The following is a 7,500-nucleotide window of genomic DNA, read 5'->3' as shown; positions in this document are numbered from 1 at the left end:
TTCAAAGTACATTTTCCTTATTCTTTGTATTCCTTATGGAAAAAAGTGGGAAGGGGGGGTGTGGGAGATAGAGTGGTTGTGTAGTATTGGGAGAAGACTCAGAATGAATTGGAGTCTCCCAAAAAGACAGTGAAAGATTACTGCCCTTCAAGGAAAAAGTAATGGAATTGGTAACAATGAAACCTGGGCTGGATACACTTTTCCTTTTACGAATAGTGAGTCAGTCAACAGCCATGTTGCTAAGCACCTCTGGTGCTCAGCGATGCTCTGGGTAACACTGGAATTGTTGTAGAAGTAGTGAAGCATTTAAGAGATACAGATGTGATTGAAACTTTCTTCTGAAGGAATTCAGAACTTGGGGTCTGGACTCTCATGGGACATTTATATCATATCCTTTGCCAATTTCCTGCTTCTTGAGGAAATTTTGGCCATCTATTTTTGCTAAAAGTTGATGTTTAAGTCCCTTCTGGCCATGAAAAACTATGATATTTTGGTTCATAATTACTTAAAAAATAGATAACAATTATTACATTCAGTTGATCTAAAGGGAAATGTGGCCTGGAGAGACACACCTAAGGGCAGAAAATAATTCCATGCCAAAATTGATCCCCTTCACTTCTACTAAAGTTCTATCACTATCTGTATTCATACCTATATCCATCTATATGATCTCTTTGTTGCCTGCCTGTCTCCTAGATTATTGTAATTAAAGTCTACCCTCTATTAAAATTTACAATAAAAATGTACTCTTAATGAAACATAATGGTAGATTATAATCACTCCCTAAGTAATATATACATACCCATACACTGACAAATGCAAAGTAGTATTACCTCTGAGATATTTGGAAATGCTGGTATATTTATAGTACCACAAACATTCTGAACACACATAGATATAAAGGGGCAAGCCCTTAGAATCTTTTGGAGGTAGGTAAGCATCTTCATTCAAAATGCTGAGGATAAAATGAGAAGGCAAAGCCTGGCAGTAAACATTCAAATACATATATAAATATCTCCTTTGAAATTCCTTCCTGCCATATTGCACAGTTCAAATTAGTGAAGAGAAGGTTCTTACTGCACAGGATATTTTTTCAAGCTACTGAAACCTATATGTACACATCATTTCTATGATCTAAAAATCAGGTACCTTTTATAAAACTTTCGCCTTTATGCACGCTCTTTTTATAGGAGCTGTATTGTATAGGATTATCAGTATTTAAGACTTGGACTGTACTTCCAGTTTTTAACCTAATCCTTCTGTATATTCTCATCATGTTCTTCTTTCTATTCTGAGTAAGAATGCAATGAAAACCTGGGGAATCACATTTTTTTTGCATACTTTAAAGTTGTGTTTCAGCTTTTTAATAAACTATCTAAAATCTAAACGCTGTTGAAATCGACCTATTGAGAATCAGTTCTGGATGGTTTTTTTTGCTTTATTTCCAAAATGCAAACATGTTTCTGCTCTCAGATGAAGTATTTGCCAGTGTGTCAAGTACTCTTTCCTCCTCATGAAATTAAAAAACAAAAAGGTCTTCATAACCCAATTCTTTAAAGTTCTGTATAAACTTGAGTTTTTGGACGTCTGGGGGTCAGGAAAGTTCACTTGATTTATTGGCTTCCCATTTAGTTAACCTGGTATGGCCGAAATTCCTCAGAGTTTCAAAGCCACCCTGTCGTGTGTGATCTTTTTAATGGTTCAGCCTGGTTAACAAATACTATTTCCGCATCGTGCATCCCTGTCTATAGGAGAAGCCAAAGCTTTTCATTCAAGCTCTGGAAAGTTTCCTCCTCATTTGCAGGTGGTGGTGTAAACAGGGAAGAAGATTAGGGGTGTGTCCTGGGCCAAGTCATTCCTCAGGGCCCCTCCTCTTCTGTCTGTGACAAAGGAATGACAAGAGAAGACTAGGAGACTCCAGGAGAGTTGATGTGAGAGGATGTGGACCAGGGCAGTGTGAGTAGGGAAGAGGAAACAGTGATGGAGAAAGTAGAATGAAGGAATATTGGGAAATGTGGTGAGAAAAATAGGCACGACCAAAAAGAGGCCCGTAGCCTCTGTAGACACGGCTCGTTTGTTTTCCCCTTGACAAGGTATTAGGAATACACATGAATTAGGTCAATTAGAGGTATCCCTGATCTTAAAGAGGAAAGAAAGAGGAGGAAAACCCCTCTCCTTCATAACCCCCACCCTTATTATTTTGGTCCAAGGCCTCAAGAAAGGATTATGACACAGCAGCCTAGCTTTTTATAAGTGCATCATCTTTTCTTATATAAATATTAAGTACGTTTGGCTTTTGGGTGTCACACAATTAGCAAATTAGTCGTTCCCTAACAGTATTCATCTAGGTTTTATAACACTTTGCCTACCTTAATTTTAGAATATTACATGCAAGGGGGAAAAATTGCCTTCTTTTTTATTGCACTCATTGAAATCCCTTCTCTTAATGCTAGGCTCTGGATTTACAGTGGCAGTTAGTTCTGTCATCAGAATATCAGCACTTTGAATGGAATTTTGAAAATTACAAAGACTACACCAGCATTATAGCAGAATCGATGGTTCTCTCTATACGATAAATGCACTCTCATTTTGAAGCTTATGCATTTCCTTTAATATAGCCCACCTTTCAATTCAATTCAATTCATTGCCTTTATTACAAGTATGAGATGGGAATTAGAAACTTCCTCCAAGATTTCAAATCTTTTGTGCGTGATATTTGTGAGAAAGAGAAGAACTTTTTACTATTCTTTTATATATGAGATTTAGTGAATTAGCTAATGTTCTAAGAGGTAAAACAAACTGTTCATTTGCACTTATATGTGCAAGTACGAAATACAATATTCATGTCCAAGAGAATCTAGAGGTATAATGGAGGGCTTTTAATTCCATGTTTAAGGTATCCTGATTCTTTCTAACATGGTATTCTTCCAAAATGCAATGTTCCAAGTATGACATTCAGAGAGGCCCAGATGCGGTGTTGCATCTCTCTAGAACAGCCATGTTGAAAATTTGCCAAAGGACTGTCATCTTTGTAGACTTTGACTAATGAATCTTGGGGTATTTGAAACTGAAGCAGAGGCCATTTTATTTTCGTCCATTTCTTCTAGATTTTCATGATTCGCCCATTGGAAAAAAAAAATATTCCCCAGCAAATCCAAGAGCAGGTAGTCCTGCTGTACCAGATAGAGTCACCCTCTATTTGCTAATGGCTAGGGGGGACTCAAGAGTGGCAGTGGGTGCCATTCCTGGAGGACTGGAGGCGCGACTTGAACATAATCTGTAGTGCTTTGTCTATCACCCCGTTGAAAGATTTGTACAATGTAATTTCATTTTTTGAGTTGAGTATTTAGCTCTTTGAATCACCATGCATTGGTAATGAGACCTTGAACAAGGTCCTTGTCTTAGAGAGGAGCTGGCACTGTATAAAATAGTCATATAAGTTCATGCATTTCCATCTGTTTCTCCAAATATGGGTGTTTCTTTACTCATCAAGTTATTAATCCTCTACTTAATATCACACTCAAGCTGAAACCTAATTATACAAGTCCAGAACCACAGCATAATATTATGAAGACAAGTGCATATATTACTTAAAGTTCTGGTAATAGCTTTAAAGGTTTATATAACTTGGAATCACCATTTTGAATATTATTGGTAAAATTATGAAAAGCTGTTCTAGGATCAAAACACAATGGCATGTTGATTTCATAGTAAAATGCGATCTTGCAATTGTAATTAGTATCTATCTCAAGAGCTATGGGTCATTATATAGTTTAATTCAATTACTTGATTAAATAGAGATAATCCTTTGTAGGTATCGGCTAATCTAATTCATGGCAATTTACATGGGCTAGACTTATTAAAGATATATAGTAAGAAATATTTTATTTAACATATATTTTTGCTAGCTTTAGAACTTAAAGATCATAATTTACTCTGCTCTGGCAGCACACACATACACGCACACACACACACACACACACACCCTGTGGTTAGTTTATTCCTTGCTACTTTTACAATCAGTTACTGCTTTGGTGAAAGCCTAAAGCTTAATCCATTAAGAGCCATTCAGAACAAAACAAACAAACAAAGCTTTAACCACTTCAGTGACAACAGTGCAGAACCAACAAGCAGCCTTCTTAGAAAACCCTAGCAATTTTAGGATCAATAGCCTCATACTGGATGCTTCTAAGTGATAAAAGCTAGAACATTTGTGCTGCCAGGTTTTAGAGAATAAAACAAAACACAAAAGTGTCTGGGGAAAGATAATTTGGTAAGTTTAGTTTGGAAATACCCATGTAGTGCAAAGGGCTGACTTACGTCCTATCAACAGTCATGATGAAAACAAGCTAATTTAAATATCACCTTGCACTGAAAATTTTACCTGTGTGTCCTGAGGGTTGAAACTTAAAATATATTTTAGTCTTTATCCAAGTTCTGCTACTTGCAGCTTTATTATTACTATTTCTAATTAATGTAAGTGAAATCCTTGGTATATCTACATTCACATCCATTTTTTTTGAAAATAAATCTTATGTAATATCTCTATATTAAAGTATTTAGAAGAATGTTAGCGTCCACTTGATTCAAGGGTACAGTTTTAACAATAAAACTAACATACACATTTATATATGAGAAGAGCAAAAACATACATTTTTTCCCCACAAGATTAAAAGCCTGCTCATTTCCTTTTAGAATTATTTCATTGTATATTATCCTTTGTGAAAAACCCATTAACTTCTTTTATACATCCTCAAGTCTTAAATAATACCAGTGCTGCAGAATCTGTTCCATGGAAAAAATCTACTGTCATTCCATAGAATAAAAAAGGCCTCCTACATCATTACATTATCCTTTTCAGTTTTACAAAACAATTTCACAATACTGTATCTCCTGCCGCTATAGATTTTTTAATGCCTTTACGTTTATACTTAATTATAAACTCAGTAATGAAATAGGAGTATTATTTATTATTATTTCAAAATGTCAACTGGTTAGACTTTACCCACAAATTATCTGGAGGCATTAAATTATATACCTTCATAGGTAGTCAGCAGACACTTGGGATTGCCTGCAGTATGTTTACAAGCTAATCTGTTTACTGAATATTGTCTACTCGTTTACATTTCTGCTTTTTTTTTTTTTAAAGCAGATCCTCACTGAAGATATGCTTAATATGAGGAAATTATGAAAGAAATCTTTTTTAGTTTTAAAAACTAGCATCAAATCAAAACAATCTCTTTGCTGAAATGTTATCAAATAACATTGACCATCAACATTTTACAGACTGAAGAAATAAATTACCCTGCAATACCATTAAAATGCATGATTTTCTTGTGTGTCAGGAATGCTGTGCAGTTTTGTCTGGATTCATTAAGGCGCTCCCTGCATAAGTGCATTGCCAACAGGGATGTGGGTGGCTGTAATGGCAGCCTGTAGGTTTGTATGGAAAACAAGTATGGCACGGTGAAAAAAATCCTTCTCTCACCCCACAGGTACCTGTACGGAGAGCTTGGGAGGCATTTCCATAGGCTCATTGTCAAGTGAAAGTTAAAGCCCCCACTCACTGGGAAGCAAAGGTAAGTCTGAAAAACCGCATTGAAGAGAAAGGAGAGGGGGTGGGGGTGGGGATGAAATCACCTAGCATTGAAGCAGCCTAACCAAGTGACAGACACGTAGACAACTCTCCTGCTGCCAGAACAACACTCTGCACAGCCCACCAGCAAGCAATTTGTCACTGCGACAAGAATATCCTCCGCAATTTGGCATCAGGGTCCTTGGACAGCCGACTGCGCTGTACAGCACGAGACGTGCTATTCGGCAACGGGAAGGATGGGAACCCAGGTTCTCGTTATGTCCAAACATGTTATTTTATGAAAAACATATCTTTTGTCATGATCAACACAGAGACAGAACAGTAGTAATTGATAATAACTGGGGACAAATAAGACAACAAATTGAGAAAAGTATGTTCTTGTATGTTTTTGAGGTACCCTGAGTGTTGAGAAGATTTCAGGATGCTCGCTCTGTTTGTCTGGTATTTTATGGCACACTCCCACAGTGTTTCATAGAAATAATGAATCCATAGGTGCAAGAATGAACGGGGAAGATGTTTTTGGTAGTAAACCATTCGCTTTTAGCAGAACACACTCTTTGCTTTGTTTTAGACTTTATGTGTTTGTGTATTGTGTATTGATTAATATGTCGCTAAGTGCAAATCCTTTCTTACTGTCCTGATTTGAAATAAGACAAAGAATTCAAGGTAAGTTGGGTTATAAATGTGCAAAGGAAAGACCCTTTACTCTTTACATTGCTACTCTGGTAATCTATTATAAAAGTGCAGTAAAGGAGAGAAGCCAGGGGCATAGGATAAAGGTATCTGATAAATAAGCAAGTAGTGTTCCCCTTGCCAATTACTTGGCATCTTACTTTGTAATTAATGCCACAGTAATGAAAAAAGTGGTAGGCACGAAGATTGGGCCTTTTGTGCATTCTATACAGAATCAAACGCTCATAAAAATCTAGCTCAAAGCTAGCCTAGTTTGGCTCTCTCCACAATCAAACTTGCTAGAGAATTAGAACAATCCCATAGGGGGTGTGTGTGTGTGTGTGTGTGTGTGTGTGTATTGCAATGTATTATATAAGAGTGACATCAGGCAATTGTGGTATTGCTGTCTCTATCACACAGACAAGAGTGTCCTTCATTCCCCAGACATGATAGAAACTTCTACCCATCCTGCTCGCACCTAACATCATGGTATCTATTATGTTGTTCACTAGTTGTCCTATGAAACACTTTAGCTAACTGCTACTGAAGTGGCTGTGATAACTGCCTTGCAATGCCTGGTGCATTTCCCAGTAGCTTATAAATTTGTGCTTTATGGGAACTTTCAGGAAATACTAAAACTACTTAAAAAGTCAATAATAAGTGAAAGTGACAGTGCTAACAGGCATTTTTTTAAGAAGTAGAAAAGAATATAGTTTAGGCAATTTTGATATCATTTGAAATACAGTACAAATTTCAAAAATACCCAGTTAATATTATAATAATTCTTCAAACATGAAAAATATATTTTTTTCTAGCTATACGTATGAACCGGATATTGGATGGTTTGGATTTGGGGGGTTGGAGAAAGAGATGTTTAACTGTGAGACTTTGGAAATGGTATTAGGAGTAGAGTATGTTGAGTAGCTATGTACACAAATGACTAAATGAAATGACTCAGATTTATATCCTTTTAGGGGTAAAACACAAAGGGGAGAACAGGGAGGAATGTGAAGAGAGAATGTTCAAGGCTGGAGGGTACAAAATACAGTGGAGATCATAAAGAAAACTAACCCCTACTTTTCTAAGCTTTGCATGGGGTGTTTTCCTTGCAACTCCCATTTAAGTCAATGGGAATCATGCAGCTAAAACCCTGTGTAACTCTTTGACAATTTACTTCCTAGTGTCTGGAAAAAGAGTACTACCTACTAAGGGCAATTTACTCATTTTAGTTT

This window comes from Halichoerus grypus, chromosome 8 (assembly GCF_964656455.1).
Source record: "Halichoerus grypus chromosome 8, mHalGry1.hap1.1, whole genome shotgun sequence".
Classification (NCBI taxonomy): Eukaryota; Metazoa; Chordata; class Mammalia; order Carnivora; family Phocidae; genus Halichoerus; species Halichoerus grypus.
Note: the sequence above shows the minus strand (reverse complement) of the source record.